Source organism: Salmo salar, chromosome 18 (genome assembly GCF_965601325.2).
Source record: "Salmo salar chromosome 18, fSalSal1, whole genome shotgun sequence".
Classification (NCBI taxonomy): Eukaryota; Metazoa; Chordata; class Actinopteri; order Salmoniformes; family Salmonidae; genus Salmo; species Salmo salar.
Window position 1 is genome coordinate 22,235,504 of NC_138308.1, and position 19,108 is coordinate 22,254,611.

The 19,108-nt window shown below is 40.9% G+C and overlaps 1 protein-coding gene across 1 annotated transcript in view; it reads left to right on the top strand.

Annotated features, from left to right (window-relative positions):
* Positions 1 to 6,798: 6,798 nt before the first annotated feature.
* The window catches only part of LOC106577038 (C-terminal-binding protein 2), a 102,997-nt gene continuing 90,687 nt past the window's right edge, over positions 6,799 to 19,108 (top strand). Inside the window, exon 1 of the mRNA XM_082964792.1 lies at positions 6,799 to 7,092. The gene's annotated coding sequence lies outside the window, so the exon portion shown is untranslated. The remainder of the gene's footprint in view (positions 7,093 to 19,108) is intronic.

Here is a 19,108-nt window from a genome sequence, read left to right on the forward strand (position 1 = left end):
AAACATTCAGATCAAAATGTCCAACAAGCACAGGTGTAGGCAGGTTAATTAGAAGTCAGGTGCTGTTGGCAGCTTGTAGCACAAAGCTTCTTCATTTATCCTTTTCCAACGTTGTTTTCTTCAGTGGCCTACTTGATATTGCCTGTGACCAGTGGAGGCTGCTGAGGGGAGGACGGCTCATAAAATGGCTGGAACGGAGCAAATGGAATGGCGTCAAACACTTGGTAAACATGTGTTTGATGTATTTGATACCATTCCACTGATTCCACTCCAGCCATTACCACAAGCCCGTCCTCCCCAATTAAGGTGCCACCAACATCCTGTGCCGGTGATGTATGTGACAAATGGAGTTCGGGAGTGTTTGTCCTTGGAGTTGTTTACCTCATTTGAGCAGCACCACCAACAGTTCAATTAACCTGAACAAATATGTTTTTTGATTAGTCAAGCTTTAAAGCTGGCTGGCTTCCTTTGAAAAACTCAGAGAGACAATTATCTTATTTCAAATTAAATGTAACTTGCTTTCAAAAACAATTTAACTGCAATTTTCTACATTGTTATTATATCCTCTCTCATCTGGTTCTCCATTCACAGAACCTCTGCTCTTTAGAAGTCAGCATTGTGGGAAATCATAGTGAAGTAATAGGATACCCTCACTTTAAACAGCACTTGTCCTGTTTCCAACACGTATTTATCTACCGTAAAGAGACAGTCGTAAAGAGACTGGATCTCTCATTAAGGAGTAAACTGAACTCTCACACTCCTGCCAAAAGCTTAAATATTGAAACCCAGTCAGAGTTTCGGAGCATGAACATGTTGCTGTTTTGGGAGAGGGGCTATGGAACACAGCACATTTGGCAAGAAAACAAAAGAGAGAAACATGTGGGAAGGAGGAGGATGTGTCGGTATTCTCTTAGAAGGCTCTTTGAAAGTGTCAGAGTAGTTTTCACGCAGTAGACACCATGACATGAAACCAATCATGAAAACAAGGAGTGTCGTAAGCGTGCATTTCTCACCAGATAGTGCAGTCTAAATGAGAATGTTGAGAGATTGAGTATTAATGTCAGACTGTAGGGTTTAGACTCTAATGAGCGCCTTCAAAGCAAAAGATAAATGTGATGCACACACACGTACATACCAGATGGACGCACAGACACACACACACACACAGAAACACACACACGAGCACACATTCACATGCATATGTGTAGGTGGTACATTTAGAGTTTGTATACTGTTCAACTTTTGAATCTAAATGATTCCCCATGAGTTAATCCTTGGGATATTGCATGCGTGTGTGGGTGTTTGTGTGTGAGGGGCTGTAATGTGCTGCTGAAGGGGAGTTAGGTTAAGGCAGAGTTTTACCTCTCATAAGTAAAGATAAACTTAAAGATAACTCCCTCATCGTTCTTATTTAATTAGACGTGGGGAGAGATACATGGGAAAATGGGTATAACAGATCTGACTGACCTCAGAAATGATTGATTATGGTGATGTAGCTACGGTACTTAAAAGCAGAGACTAGGAATGAGATTGAGAAAGAGGCCGTTTTATGAACTTTAATGCTCTTCTGAAATCAGTAGTCTATATGGGAGAGAATGAATAGACTGCAGGCTTCACTTTTTTGTGTGTGAAAAAAGGGAGAAGGAGAGGATAACACAATGAAAGCTGGAGAGGGAGCCTTGGTTTGAGGTAAAATATTCATTTAAATGACGTAAAGTGTGGAGCAGAATAAGAATAACCTGTCTTTAAAGATTAACATAACCCTTGAAGGTGTTATTGTATCCCCATAACCAAGTCAGGACTTCGAAAGTCATAAAATATCTCTCCCTCTCTGTGAGTTAAGTCCCTCAAATGCACTACCACAATCATGAGCCGCCCATTCGCTCTCCCAGTTGGAGAATTGTTTTGCATTTTAAAAAGGTCAAACACTCAGATGTCTGCCATGAGGAAAGAAACAAGGAGACAACCTTGTAATCCGTAGAAATATGCAGTCGCATACTACAGATCCTGTGGGTAGGGCTTAGCGTTGTGTTGAATGGTGTGTTTACCTTGCTCTGTCAAATGATGACAGATGCAGCACGTTGGTGTAAATCTTTGTCAACAACAATTCATCTTTCTTTTCTTCTTCTTTACGCGTGACTGTTCGCAACTCAACACCTGTTTCCCCAAAGCAACTCTAACTGATAGAGATGGGAATAGATATGCTAACATATCAGATATTGGAGAAAGAGCTTTTGACCACCAAATTGTTTGTCTTTTATTTGGGTGTTTGTGCATGCGTGTGTGCATCGTCCGTGTGTGTGTGCGCATGTGTGTGTGTGCTTCAGTGCCTTGGAACTAATCTAAACATCCCTGCTGTGTTTCTCAGTGAGTGTATCAGTACAACGATCATGACTAGTTCATTGATTTCACAACATTGTCCCTGCATCGATCTTGGTCTCCTAGAGTAAAGGAGTAAAAATGTGTAAAAGAGAGAGAGAAAGAGCACTTACTATATTATTCTACTCACATCACCAACAAAATACTGTATTACCTACTGTAGGCCCTACAGTAAACAACAAAGCACACACTGGTTATGAGACATGATAAACAGCCTCATATTCCACATATAAGGCTGTTTATGGGGTGTGAAACAATATGAAACAATAGTTGATCTGATTTTGAATATTTATTCTAGCTTTCGTTTTAGCTCATGGGATTTTTAAGTCAAATGCTGGTGTTTTTTTCTCTTAATGCATTGTTTTTCTCTTAATGCATCATCCTTGTGCGAAATCATGGTAAGTACACACCGTTAAAGTTAAGTACTTTGTTACACCCAAAACTAGTGGCAACTGAGCTGCTACCAGTCTGAAGGAGACGAAACCTTAACTTTGATGCAGTATTGAAACACATAATCCTGAGATGTTTTGAAACATGACATGGTGTATTGTTACACCGTATAATCAAGTATTGTGAAACAACTTGCCAGGGACTGGGAGCACTACCGGGAAAGGTTGAAAACACTATTATGGTGTTTTGAATCCTGTCTAGTGCAGAATTAGATCACTTCTTCTGGAGTATGTTTAACATTGGTTTATGTATCTGATCATTTGCCAGTTTAACCCATTTTGTCAGGCATTGTTGAGCACAGTGCTCAAACCACCAGTAGTGACTAGAGGTTTTACATTAAGCATTGCAGGATAAAACATTTTAATGTGGGAACGGGTTGTCTCATCATTAAACTTTATTTTGTCTGACTGTTTTGATATACGTTCATCATGATCCATTAGGCTTACACCTATAATAATTTTGTCTAAATGTTGAATTACCCATAATCCTTTGAAACAGAGCCACGTGTCAAGATAGGAAGGAGATTAAAACCAGACTTCCAATGTGTTCAATCACAAAATGTTCTCTATCTTTGTTATCTTAAAAAATATATACATTTGAGCAGCATATTAAGTTGGATTTATTTTTATTTTATTTTGTAAAATGAAATGAACAAATCACTGAAACAACTTGCATTCATTTTTTATTAACTATATGTTTTATTATTATATATTTTTTTTAAATAAATTTCAATTCACCACATAATACTTTTCTACAGTGTAGCTGTGTGGTTGAGTGTGTAAAATTCCAATGAAATTCCAATTAAATGTACCATCTTACTGCCCCAGAAGTCGGAGTTCAATTCCCACTTTCCACCTGTCCCACTTTCACTCCTTCTCTGTCTCGTCCTGTTTGTAATCTGTCTAAATAAAGCATTGGAAAATTAAGTTGAAATTCCACAAAAAAATATTCTCCATGTGCCCTTATCATCAATCAATATTTAGGCTATAAACCATTTGCATTTCTTAACCATTTGATTGTATGAGAGACACAGTCTGACAAAATAAATAATTGCATTGTGTTTTGATGCAGCCTTTTACATGCACTGAAATCCCCAAAAGTGTTTTCACAACACTCTCTTAAAAACACCAATATTCAGTTTGAAGAACCACTGGGTGTTTCAGAGTGCTTCTGTTTTGAAACACTTTTTGTGTATCAGAACACTTCCATTGGGTTTACATTCATTCACCCTCCAAACACCAGATCTCAGGTTAGATGCACTACTTTTCATGGTTTCATTATACAATCATGGTGTTTTGAGTCTTTCTATTTTTACATTGCAGTCTATGGAATGCTAGCATATTCTATCCACACCAAATTTAAATAATCAAACTGCTTAAAATGCTTCTATTTAACAACTCCTTTAATTAAAAGTAGATGGTAATAATGAATCATTGTGACATGCATTGTAAATGAACTTAGGCACACATTTATTACATATTTAATCATGTATGTCACATGCCATCCTTTTATAAAGTGCTACATTATTGCACATTCATCATCAGTTTTTCTCATTTAGGTGTGGCAATGGAACCTATAGACTTGGGCTCAATTCTTGAACTAATTATCAATATGTTGAACTTGCTTTTGACCAAAGCACCAAGCATCTCCCCTCCCCTCTTTATCCCTCTTTGGGCTCCTGAATGGCGCAGCGGTCTAAGGCACTGTATCTCAGTGCTTGAGGTGTCACTACAGACACCCTGGTTCAAATCCAGGCTGTATCACCACCGGCTGTGATTGGGAGTCCCATAGGGCGGTGCAAAACTGGCCCAGTGTTGTCTGGGTTTGGCCAGGGTAGGCCATCATTGTAAATAAGTAATTGTTCTTAACTGACTTGCCTAGTTAAATTTAAAAAATCATACCTGTGCCATCTCTTTTCAATACAAACATAATTATGCTCTGTCTCCCCTTGAGACTGCTCTGCTGTTGGTTTTGTCAACCTAAATGTTTGGGATGGTTCCCAGACAGACAGACAGACAGACAGACACACAGGCAGCAGTGCACAGCGGTGGTGTGCAGCACAGAGGGACAGACAGACAGACTCAGGGCCTACACACCTAAAGGGTAAATACACAATTAGCAGCATCACCACACTCCATGACTAATTAGACAGGACAGGCAGCAGCTGTTAAAGGTCCAGTGCAGCCATTTTTATTTATCCTTTAAGAACCAATTCATATTTACAATGACAGCATAGGAACAGTGGGTTAACTGCCTTCCTTGTTCAGGGGCAGAACAACATATTTTTACCTTGTCAGCTCAGGAATTTGATCTATCAACCTTTCAGTTACTGGCCCAACGCTCGAACCACTAGGTTACCTGCCGCCCCAGGTAGCCTTTTTCATCTCAATATCAAATCATTTCTGGGTAACAATTAAGTATCTTACTATGATTGTTTTCAATTAAAATGGTCAAAAAGAACAAAAATAGCTTCTTAGCAAAGAGCTATTTCTCAAGAAAGAATGTTGCTAGGATTGTATAATTCCAACCTCATAGTGTGGAAATAAAACAAAGGCAAGTCACATTTTTGACTGCACTGGACCTTTAAGGCAGGAAGGGTGGTAAGGGGGTGGGGGGGTTAATCCTATTTCTCTCTGTGACTCTCTCTCGCTCTCACTCTGCAGAAACATTGTAACTGAGTGATGTGTAAAGTATATGATGATGTCAGGGACAAATGCTGTTCAAGCATTGATTGTTTTCATTTGTATCAGTTTGATCTTTCCTTTTCACCTTTCTTAAATGTTAAAGGGAAATGTTATGCTAATAATGTACTAGAACACCGTAATGTGCATTAACCAATGGCCCTACAACTGCTCTCTGTCATGAAGTTACGACACTACTGAAATTCACAGTGGTTAAAATGTTCACAGACCTTGCTCTGCTCTTATTTCCCGTTTTAACCCCTTAAATTCCCTCCATTATTGGCAGGACTGATTCCTTGCTGCCTCTGGGGTTGGTCAGGGTATGTCTTGGTGCTGCTGTCAAGGAGGGAAACTCATTTGAGCTCACTGTATTTCACAAATGTAAGTGGACCAAGTCCCTCACTGATCATGCCCTCCACCATCCGTAACATATTTTACATTTCAGTCATTTATCCAGAGCGACTTACATGGGCAATTAGGGTTAAGTGCCTTGCTCAAGTGCACATCGGCAGGTTTTTCACCTAGTTGGCTCGGGGATTCAAACCAGTGACCGTTCGGTTACTAAACCAAAGCTCTTAACCGCTTGGTTTCATTGCAAATGTTCTAGAATTCTATTTCAATACAGAAAGTGTCAGTCCAAAGAAATGGACAGGAAACTGTACAGATTGCATGTTTAAAACATGACATGGACATGACTGCAGCTGCAGTGGATGCCCTACAAGTTGCCGGCAGTGAGTGGAGCAGCAAGCTGTCTCTCTCTCTCACACACACATACAAACACCACAGCAGAGAGACCATGCAGATGATTAAACACCATTGCTGTGTTAGCTGGGGTGGCATAAAAGAGAGAAAGGAGGGAGTAGTGAGTCTTCCATGGGTTCTAGTGTATAATCAAATAAATGTTTGTTGGGATGCAGACATGTCCATACTAGCCCTCCTCCGGAGGGCCGGGGACTGCCACCGGCCCACAGCGCTGCGGGGGTTTTAGCGGGCGCAGCACTGAGCGCGAGTCGAGGGCGGGATGCATCACAACAGATTTAGAGCATTGTCTTTATAGCTATTTGACAAAATATGTTCAAATTTGTTAGAAATGTATCCATCCTTATCTGATGATAGGTGACCCATCTGATCTGTGTGTGTGTGTGTGTGTGTGTGGTGTGGCGAGGCGGGCGGGCGGGCGAGGCGGGCGCATGTGGGGAGCCATTGGTTTGTATGGGCAAAAGCCCCGCCTCATTCAAAATTCGAGAAAAAAAAAGAAAAGAAAACTGATACACACCTCTCTCAGTCCTTGCAGGAGGGAAAGAATAGGAAGGAGTGTGCACGCATATAAACGGTGTCGCAATCTCAAGCATAGGCTATTTTAAAGGAAAAGGCTACTTTCTCCCAACAATCAAGATTAGGAATCCATTATTTATGCGACTGAGATTGGTCCTGTTGCTCTAGGATTAAGTTTTTGTTGCATCTAAAGGTGGATCATTAGCCTAATTAATATCCAACATAGGAAGCGATATTTTATAGCGTATGATGATATTTTCGGACGCCTAAAGCCACCGTTTGAACTCTCAATAAACATCTAATCGAGGTAGGAAGAAATATAATTTTCTAATGATTAAGAAAACCTCTGTTGTTCCACTGGTGTAGTTTTGAAAGATATCTTAGACGCTCGTCGGTGCCCATGTGTCTCTGCGCCATCAAGAACGGGAGGGACGAGGGAGGGAATTGTGTGCTATTCCGAGGACATCTTTGTGATAAGGAAAAACAATACAGTGGTGAAGGCATAACGATATCATTTCCGTCTCTCATACCAACAAAACAACCGTCTTTGGAACTCTTCAAAAAAGATTGAATAGAAAAATAGATGAATAAGAGGACAGAAGAATAATTCTATTTGAACTGGAAGTGCTAATTTCAACACGTTGATGAAGTCTATTTTAGACATTTCACATTATATCATTGGATAGAAAAGAGTAATTTAGATTTAAAAAGTTATATATCTCTAACCATTTCAGTAGATTATGAAAACAGATCAGTGTCATAATACCATGCCACCATGCAGCGCTTTGCTTTATTCATTTGAGGTTTACAAGTGTAGTCTCTCTCTCCCTCCCTTTACTTTTATTAACTTTAGGTTTAGAAGTGTAGTCTCTCCCTCCCACCCTTTACTTTTATTAACTTGAGGTTTACAAGTGTAGTCTCTCCCTCCCACCCTTTACTTTTATTAACTTTAGGTTTACAAGTGTAGTCTCTCCCTCCCACCCTTTACTTTTATTAACTTGAGGTTTACAAGTGTAGTCTCTCCCTCCCACCCTTTACTTTTATTAACTTGAGGTTTACAAGTGTAGTCTCTCCCTCCCACCCTTTACTTTTATTAACTTGAGGTTTACAAGTGTAGTCTCTCCCTCCCACCCTTTACTTTTATTAACTTGAGGTTTACAAGTGTAGTCTCTCCCTCCCACCCTTTACTTTTATTAACTTTAGGTTTACAAGTGTAGTCTCTCCCTCCCACCCTTTACTTTTATTAACTTGAGGTTTACAAGTGTAGTCTCTCCCTCCCACTCTTTGCTTTATTGCTTGCATCTACAGCACACATCACAGATGGAAGCAGGTGGGGTGATTTTAGAGGGCCAAATCACTTCTTCCAAGTCCCCTGGATTCAGCTTTTGTCATTGATTTTACTAAAGTATCCCACATAATCACTGAAAACCAATAATGTGCAGAATTCAGACTCCTCATACAGTGATTACTGTGGTGCAAACCAACATGAGCTTTATTGGACTCTCCATTCCCCCTACTTCACAATTTGGCATTATCATGTTAAAGGACCTGGCAGGGATTGGTATGAAAATATATCCTTTTTTTTCTCCATTTGAGGCTCAAGTGGAAGGAAGGTCCTTGGGAGAGGGTTCTTTTGTCTGGGCGTGGAAGGGGTCGAAGGGGTGGGGACTGTGGCTGTATGCAGATGTGCTGCTGGCAACGGACATCTGCTCTCCCCTGTGGGCATTGTCATGAAGTTTGTTGGTGCTGGCCTGTGGTGAAAAGGCCCTGTCAGTAACGCCTTAATACCCCCGCTGCCCTCTCCTCTCAAGGGGAAACACTGGGATGAACAGACCTCTGTTCCCTTGCCCTATTTAAGTATTTTCTGGGTTGGTCTAGAGTGGGAATGTTTTGATTTCAAGGTTGCTAAATTTGCCTGTTCATTTAAGTTTCTGCCTTTCTCTATCCTACATATTCCTACTAGGATTATTTGTGTGCTTAACCGAGAATAGAGTCTCTCCTCCCCCCATACCCTCTGTTTCACCCCTCCCTACCTCTATCCATCCTCCCTGTTGGGGGTTGAATTTCCCCTCACGTATCCCTGGCCTTTATGTATTCAGATATGAAAAGAGTGTTTTCCCCCTCCAGGCAGAAGCATCACACACGGAATCACAATGTACATGGCAGCTCATATCAGGGTGTTTGATTTATCCCAGACGGCAGGAAAATGCAAACCAGCACTTTAATATTTATTTCATCCCGGTGCATCCCAGAGTTGTGCAAGAAGGGTATCCAGGGAGTCGCTGTGTTGGAACTGATTCTCAGGTGGATGTGAATGTGTATCGCACAAACTTAAGTAGAGAAGGTGTAGCGCATGACTTGTCAATGGTGGATAGGGATTTATTGGTAGAAACCTATGAGTGCCACTGTGCTACTTTTTCATGTAAAATGAAGGCTGTTTTTATTGGATAACTGTATTTTGACTAAATGGTGATTATACAGTTGCATATTAACAATCACATGTAGCAAGAGACATTCCCAGTGGATCAACCTAAAACACACCTAAAAATAGGTGTGACACACAAAACATGTCTGGACATGTTGGTTCTGAACGTACTGATCTCCTTGAAGAACACTTGGTGTCTGAATAGAGGGCACCTTGTTCACAGCACATAGGCAGATGTCATAAGTGATTGTTTGACATGTATTGTAACTGGTATGACAGTGTTATGTAAGCTTCATAACTGAGGTGTTAATGCATGAAACACACTTCAATCATTTTTAATTTTATTTTTTTACAGATGATTGACTGTGTTGTCAGATTGCTGTCCATTAAGCACATGTAACATCTAGCCCTGTTTGAAAAGAATGCTATGTAGACAGGCAATTGAAGTCACACAATTGAGTGGCAAAGCAATTACAATTATTAATCATATCCTCACATCCCAATACTCTATTTAACGCATTAATTTGGGCACTCCTGAAATTGCTCTAGTGGAATACACTAAGGGTTTCTCAAAGGCAAAAGCACAAACCTCTTTAGCGAGTTACCGTAGGAAGTCTTCTGAGACCGTTTCACTACCCTGCGATTGTGCAATGCATTATGGAGAGGAGGTAATTGGTGTGAAATTACAATATACCATCTGCCTAGGGAGGACATTTATAGCCTGATGTCACTCACAGCTTTTCACATTGGAGGGATACAGGGGCTGTTTCTCTCAAATAAAGATTGATTTACAGTTAGATTTAAAACATCCACACCTTATTGTTCAGGAGATGTGACTGTGGTATGGCCCTGTTTGTTCTAAGATATGGACTATAGGTTGAAAGGTGTAGCAGGCTAATTCCTGGAGCGATAATGAACTACAGTGATGTTTGACAGGGTGTTGTCATGGTGACCCTGCTTATACAATTGTTACTGATGAACTTTATTAGCAACTGATTTCTGCAAAACCTGCAGGGATCACAAAGTGACGATACTCTCTACAGAAATAATTACTTCCCCACTATGGCCATTGCGGAATGAAAATAAGCCACTTTAGTGTGTGTGTGTGTGTGTGTGTGTGTGCTCATGTGTAGAATTCTGTTTGTGTACAGAGGGATAATTGCTGAAGGTCATAGACTTTACCCTGCAGATTCCTGGTTCTGCATGCCTGTTGATAAGACCTATTTGCCAAGGTGAGTGGAGCTGGTGCTGTGTGTGTGTGTGTGTTTGGGGGTTAGTCTTGTTTCTGGCATGGAGGAGAGATCAGGGCTCGACAGTAAGGCTTATCTGGGGCAAGTAAAACAAATAGTCGGACAACCAGAATACATATTTCAGTTGTCCGAACGGACAAGTAAAAAAAATCACGATATCAAACAATTACTCCAATCAGAATTGGATCAGGCTGCCGCAGAGCACAGCTGGGCAGTGTGTGGTTGACATTCTGAGTAAATGAATACATTTCCTATATTCCTATTTGCTATAGCCTCTTTCAATAAATATGTTATAGTTACACAGAGCAAGAAAACAATGTAGACAGAGATAGTCTCACCAAAGCAGCGCAAAATATCCGGTCAGAAAATGTTGTTGTTTTTCTCTCTCTCTAATGTCGGATGATCTGGGTCAATAGCCGAAGTCTATTTTTATAGCGGACACTCCAGTGTCTTATTGTTGTAGAAGCCGATATGTTCTATTTTTCTCCCATTTGATATGAGTATGACTTGGCCTACTAAGCCACTCTTTCAGTTTAATGTATGCTTTATTTCTCCTGCCGCGCTATTTCATCAGAGTTCTAGGCTATCTCAGAAAGTTTTATGTTGTTTTTGAATAACCCCAAAACATGGGAGGCCTAAGGTAATAATGAGAGAGATAGAAAAATCAAATGAGAAATTTGAACAAACCTCAGAGTCGAGCAAAGCGTCATAAGACAGAAATGTTGCATGCATGCGAGGCCAGAAAAATAAACACCTTTCTTGCCATTGCGAGCATGTGACTTCAACTTTCAGACAAGTAAGAAATCAGTCTGAAGGACAAGTGGCTAAAAAAGTTAATGTCAAGCCCTGAGAGAGGGTGTGAGGATCAAGGAAAATATATTTGAGATTCACCCTCACTGAGAGATAAAGAGCTCGTACAGCAGTGGGAGGCTTTTACAGCCTTCTCATTGTATTACTGGGTCCATGTCATGCCACTGGGCCCAGTAATGGCCTCCCTTCTAGTGAAAAACACTGCTCTGTAGATTTCCACTCCTCTCCTTAATGACAGGTCATTTTCATCTAAACAAGTAATGAATTGCTCTCAACAGCATGGCGGCTTGGCCAGGGCTGGGTGACAGGGCTCGCTAAGGGGAGTGTTATAATAGATGGAGATTAAATGATTATGTTCAGACGGCGTGTGAGTGCACAGAGACTCGGAGTGAGGGAGACATTGTTATTCTGGTCAATAGAATTTCAGGTCATGCAGCAAACTTTTCTTTTTGCTCTACAACTCTCTCTGCTCTCTGTCTCTGTATGTATCTGTGTGTGTGTGTGTGTGTGTGTGTGTGTGTGTGTGTGTCTCTCTCTCTCTCTCACGCGCGCACACACACACACACACACACACACACACACACACACACACACACACACACACACACACACACACACACACACACACGCACACACACACACACAACCAGATGTGTCAAGTTTTTCCTCTTTTCTTGCTTCTCTCTCTTCTCTCTCTCTCTCTCTCTCTTTCTCTTTCTCTCTCTCTCGTTCCCTCACTTGGCAAAGTTAGTTCTCTCAAGACCTTTCGTAGACTTTCGCATACCATGGAGGATTATGAATCAATAGCAGCACAGGCCTCCAACAACATGGAACAGTTTTTTGGGTGTACAGTATGAATGAGCACACAGACGAAGCGCCATCTGTACCCAGTGGGGTTCCTGACTGACATGCTCTATGCAGGCCAGGGCAGGGAGAGGCTCCCCGTTAGCATGGTTATGAAACCACTGCTGCCTGCCACACAGCACTGTTGAAGCTAGGAACATAAGCATTTCGCTACACCCGCGCTAACATTTGAAAAATGAGGTGTGCGCAACCAATAACATTTGATTTGAGACTGTAAAATAGACTGTAACATTTGAGACTATAAAATAGTCTGTAAAAGACCGTCTGGTCAATGACATGTACAGAGGGCTGTGCTTCTCTTTCCTGGATTTTGCTGTGCCGTGTTGGACGGTATGGTATAGCTGTTCTATGTTGTGCTAGAGATGTGCGAAATAAATTGGTCAAGAGAGGGAGAGAGAGATACCTAGAGGTGCACTTCTCTCCATCTGTGCTGTCACAGCCTTCAACTTTGGTGAAGAAAACCAGCCAATGACACACAAACACTGTCAATTCACCAGGAATTGTTTTCTCTTTTTCCTTCCTGTACCGTCTCAGCGTCTCCGGGGTTAGTTGGAGCTAAGAGGATGGGCTCCTCTGTGCTTTAGCTGTGCCTCATTCAGTTCCTCTGACTTGGAGTAGTGTCAGGATGTTTCCTGCTGTTGTCGGGACTAGCTAGTCAACTACGAGATAAAAGGCTATGGTGTCTGGGAGGCCGAGGCCAAAGCGATGGCTCTGTTCACCAATTTTGCTGAGCTTCACTTCAAGAGAACTTGAGTACTCACTGTGAGAAAAGAAAGGAGGGACTGTTGGTGTTTGTAAGTCATGCGTGGATACAACACTAATTGTGGGAATTCAAATGTTTGGCATTTCTCTCCCACAAAGTTTGGAAAGATGTTTTGGTCCACTGTTTCAGGGAAAGGAATGCTGTCTGTAAGTGGTAACATTATGGTATCAACATAGCTGATCAGTCATGCCAAGGCTAGTGCAAAGGGATTACATGCATTCTTTATATACAACCTTTCATAATTTTTTTTGTATCTACAATTGTGTAATTTAGTACATTAACTATTGTAAATGAATAACAATCCATCTTGTCAGATAAGCAAAATGCTGACTGCAAATATCCTGTTTTGGTTTACCTGACACTTCACTCTTCTCTGTGCTGCCAGAGCAGTTGAACTATCTCTCTGAAATGCATATGAATATGCATGATAATCCTTCTTTTCGTTCTTGGAGTAGTTGTCCGAAGGACCTGTCATTTGAAAAGGTCTTTGAAGAAAAAGCTGTCTATGACAACTCCAGATCTCTTAGCAGCATGATATAAATTGTATTGTGAAATGAGAACAGCTCCTGCATATTTCAATGCAAATACATTTTTTGTGAATGTGCATTCTGACAAAATGATTTATTTTGAAGGAAAAATACAGTGTTTTTATCTTATAGTTTAGATTTCAATATGTTGGAGTGCTCTTAGAAATCATGGACATCAGGTCTGCTGGCACCCCTATAGTATATTAACTTAACAGTTATGTCGTAGGTAGAGTTTTACAGCTTGTTTTACTAGTCTGCTGTTGCTGTGTGGCACAACGAGACAACGAGGAGGCCCCTGAAGTTTTTGGAGGGCAGCCCTCTAGTGAAACACCAGTCTCTGGCTGTTTAATGGCCTAGATGGGGGTAACGCCTAGGGAAACCAGAGCCCAGAATTTGTGGACTTTGACCTGGTTGTGCAATACTTCATTGAGAAACTCCCCATTACTTATATCAGGAACCGTTTACCAGAAAAATACCCTGAAAGATGCAACTGAGAAATCCTACACAAAACCAGATGCTGACAGTAATACAGATGCTGACATTGATACCCAGATACTGTTATCTTAACCTCAGGGACTAATGACTGTATTTATTCAGTCTTAACTGCCTCGACTACTTTGTATACACTCAATTTTGGCATGAGTCCATCGAGGCAATCTGGCAAAAGTCCAGAGGCCATCGACTACTAACCGCTATTGGGTCAAATACTCTTATTTCCTACTATGTGAACATCAGTGCACACTGCATAGACTGTCTGTCTGCCAAACATCTTTACAGAGCACTAGTTATATATGTATTACTTTTTGTAGAGAAGAATGAAAGACTGGGAAACTGCCACTAGCAAAAAAAAAAATCTCCCCTCTGAAAGCGTAGATTATCTCCTTGTCAACAAAGTGACAGAAGTGCTGCCAGAGTGGTGTATGTAACAGTATGGATGGATCTTATTGCCCCGTTTCCAGCATGAATATGGATAGGAGGAGTATTTGGCATGCCTACAGGGTAATCCTTTGATACTTAGCTTTGGAGAGCGCAGTGGGATGGTTGACTTTTAACTTGTCTGCTTGTTCATATGGCGATGTTTGATTTCCCTCGTATGGAGATGTTTGATTTATGATCCGGAACAAAAGTGTAGGGAATTACTCTATATTTTTCTGAGCTAGCATAGCAAGGATCCAAGGCCCCACAGACTCATCCTCCTCTAGTACCTCCTACTCAGCCATCTTGGCATATCTAAGACTTTCTATTTGAAATATTAGGGATCAGTATACCAAAATATATTTTAAGAGTTTTTTTTTTTACAGTGCCAAAAGTAAGATAAGATGGTTGCTGGAATGCTGTAATTTTTTCCTACCAGTTATTTTTTATGAAGAGGGACGAATTGTCCACATTTTATGAAAACAGATTTTGCTGTAATTTCTATGACAATATACACTACCATTCAAAAGTTTAGGGTCACTTAGAAATGTCCTTGTTTTTTTAAAGAAAAGCACATTTTCTGACCACTAAAATCACATGAAATTGATCAGAAATACAGTGTAGACATTGTTAATGTTGTAAATGACTATTGTTGCTGGAAATGTGGAAATGGCTGATTATTTTTAATGGAATATCTACATAGGCGTACAGAGGCCCATTATCAGCAACCATCACTCCTGTGTTCCAATGGCACGTTGTGTTGGCTAATCCATGTTTATCATTTTAAAAGGCTATTTGATCATTAGAAAACCCTTTTGCAATTATGTTAGCACAGCTGAAAACTGTTGTGCTAATTAAAGAAACAATAAAACTGGCCTTCTTTAGACTAGTTGAGTATCTGGAGCATCAGCATTTGTGGGTTCGATTACAGGCTCAAAATGGCCAGAAACAAAGAACTTTCTTCTGAAACTCGTCAGTCTATTCTTGTTCTGAGAAATGAAGGCAATTCCATATGAGAAATTGCCAAGAAACTGAAGATCTCGTACAACACTGTGTACTACCCCCTTCAAAGAACAGCGCAAACTGCCTCTAACCAGAATAGAATGAGGAGTGGGATGCCCCGGTGCACAACTGAGCAAGAGGACAAGTATATTAGAGTGTCTAGTTTGAGAAACAGATGCCTCACAAGTCCTCAACTGGCAACTTCATTAAATAGTACCCGCAAAACACCAGTCTCAACATCAACAGTGAAGAGACGACTATGGGATGCTGGCCTTCTAGGCAGAGTTGCAAAGAAAAAGACGTATCTCAGACTGGCTAATAAAAATAAAAGATTAAGATGGGCAAAAGAACACAGACACTGGACAGAGGAAGATTGGAAAAAAGTGTTGAGGACAGTGGACAGACGAATCTAAGGTTGAGGTGTTCATATCACGAAGAACATTCGTGAGATGCAGAAAAAATGAAAAGATGCTGGAGGAGTGCTTGACGCCTTCTGTCAAGCATGGTGGAGGCAATGTGATGGTCTGGGGGTGCTTTGGTGGTGGTAAAGTGGGAGATTTGTACAGGATAAAAGGGATCTTGAAGAAAGAAGGCTATCACTCCATTTTGCAACGCCATGTCATACCCTGTGGACGGTGCTTAATTTGAGCCAATTTCCTTCTATAACAGGACAATGACCCAAAGCACAGCTCCAAACTATGCAAGAACTATTTAGGGAAGAAGCAGTCAGCTGGTATCCTGTCTATAATGGAGTGGCCAGCACAGTCACCAGATCTCAACTCTATTCAGCTTTTGTGGGAGCAGCTTGACCGTATGGTACGTAAGAAGTGCACGTCAAGCCAGTCCAACTTGTGGGAGGTGCTTTAGGAAGCATGGGGTGAAATCTCTTCAGATTACCTCAACAAATTGACAACTAGAATGTCAAAGGTCTGCAAGGCTGTAATTGCTGCAAATGGAGGATTCTTTGACGAAAGCAAAGTTTGAAGGACACAATTATTTAAATAAAAAATCATTATTTATAACCTTGTCAACGTCTTTATTATATTTCCTATTAATTTTGCAACTCATTTCATGTATGTTTTCATGGAAAACAAGGACATTTCTAAGTGACCCCAAACCTTTGAATGGTAGTGTACAGTCGTGGCCAAAAGTTTTGAGAATGACACAAATATTAATTTTCACAAAGTCTGCTGCCTCAGTTTGTATGATGGACATTTTCATATACTCCAGAATGTTATGAATAGTGATCAGATGAATTGCAATTAATTGCAAAGTCCCTCTTTGCCATGCAAATGAACTGAATCCCCCAAAAACATTTCCACTACATTTCAGCCCTTCCACAAAAGGACCAGCTGACATCATGTCAGTGATTCTCTTGTTAACACAGGTGTGAGTGTTGATGAGGACAAGGCTGGAGAGTTCGAGTTAGAATAACAGACTGGAAGCTTCAAATGGAGGGTGGTGCTTGGAATCATTGTTCTTCCTCTGTCAACCATGGTTACCTGCAAAGAAACACGTGCTGTCATCATTGCTTTGCACAAAAAGGGCTTCACAGGCAAGGATATTGCTCCCAGTAAGAATGCACCTAAATCAACAATTTATCGGATCATCAAGAACTTCAAGGAGAGCGGTTCAATTGTTGTGAAGAAGGCTTCAGGGCGCCCAAGAAAGTCCAGCAAGCGCCAGGACCGTCTCCTAAAGTTGATTCAGCTGCGGGATCGGGGCACCACCAGTACAGAGCTTGCTCAGGAATGGCAGCAGGCCGGTGTGAGTGCCTCTGTATGCACAGTGAGGCAAAGACTTTTGGAGGATGGCCTGGTGTCAAGAAGGGCAGCAAAGAAGCCACTTCTCTCCAGGAGAAAACATCAGGGACAGACTGATATTCTGCAAAAGGTACAGGGATTGGACTGCTGAGGACCTGGGGTAAAGTCATTTTCTCTGATGAATCCCCTTTCCGATTGTTTGGGGCATCTGGAAAAAAGCTTGTCCGGAGAAGAGAAGGTGAGCGCTACCATCAGTCCTCTGTCATGCCAACAGTAACGTATCCTGAGACCATTCATGTGTGGGGTTGCTTCTCAGCCAAGGGAGTGGGCTCACTCACAATTTTGCCTAAGAACACAGCCATGAATAAAGAATGGTACCAACACATCCTCCGAGAACAACTTCTCCCAACCATCCAGGAACAGATTGGTGACGGACAATGCCTTCTCCAGCATGATGGAATACCTTGCCATAAGGCAAAAGTGATAACTAAGTGGCTCGGGGAAGAAAACATCGATATTTTGGGTCCATGGCCAGGAAACTCCCCATGAACTTGTGGTCAATCCCATTGAGAACTTGTGGTCAATCCTCAAGAGGCGGGTGGACAAACAAAAACCCACAAATTCTGACAAACTCCAAGCATTGATTATGCAAGAATGGGCTGCCATCAGTCAGGATGTGGCCCAGAAGTTAATTGACAGCATGCCAGGGTGAATTTCAGAGGTCTTGAAAAAGAAGGGTCAACACTGCAAATATTGACTCTTTGCATCAACTTCATGTAATTGTCAATAAAAGCCTTTGACACTTATGAAATGCTTGTAATTATACTTCAGTATTCCATAGTAACATCTGACAAAAATATATAAAGACACTGAAGCAGCAAACTTTGTGGAAATTAATATTTGTGTCATTCTCCAAACTTTTGGCCACGATTGTAGGTTCTACTGAAGTTAACTCTCCAGTCTCCACAATTACAAAATATAGCCCTACAGTACAGTACTGTGTAGCTCAATAGAGCTAAAATAAACTCCATTAACTATAGGATGATGTTAGACAGAGGAGTCCATTAGTATCCGTGATTGCCATGCTCTGTGGCTGTGTGCAGGAATCTGCTGACAAAGCATACTGTATATTAAGGAATGCCACACACCCAACTAGGGCTGGGCAATATGGCCTAAAAATCCTATCTCAATTTCTTTCAAACTTATGGGCATTTTAAGATATACTGCTTTGTTGCGCAATTAAAGGTCAATACACCGCATTTCAAACAGTCAGGAATAATCTAATGAATACAGAGCTTGTAAAAGTATACTTGGGCTAAATTGAAGCCTTCCACAACCATAAGACCCACTAATAATTAAATTATTTAATCAAAATTGTTTAAACAGTTTATTTTTTTATTTTTTACAATAATTATTGATCTGGCTTCCAAGTCTGTCTATGAAAATGCCCTTTTTGTTTCAAATGTAACCAGATCCATGCACATACAGTAATAATGTCCACCTTCTGGTAACAGGCATTATAGAACATTAATACGGGTCTCATAAACAATCTCTCAAGCACAAGCCCACTTGCTAGTGAGTAGCCAGCTAATCTTTATATGTAAAGTCTAGCCAACCTGCATCTATTTGCTTGCTAACCAGGTAGAACAGTTGAACTGTTATGAATACACCCTCCTGCCTGTCTCCAACTGTTTGAACAACATGGCCTGTTCACTTTGTTAGATGTAGAAATCAAGTGGCCCACCTGGATATGAAGATGAGAACGAGTTGCCAATGCCCTATATAAATGCGTATTTTTCTGCTCATTGCACATTTATAAAACACATACTAACAGCTAGCACATAACAGTATGTGGCTAAAATGCTGTTGCGGTACATGGTAACACAGAAACTGAGCATAACCTTTCCACAATCATGTTCATTGATACTCTCGTTTTAGTAGGGTCTGCTCTGTTCTAGACATTTGGAGTTGAGACATAAAAAGGGTATCGTTAGAAAGGGAATC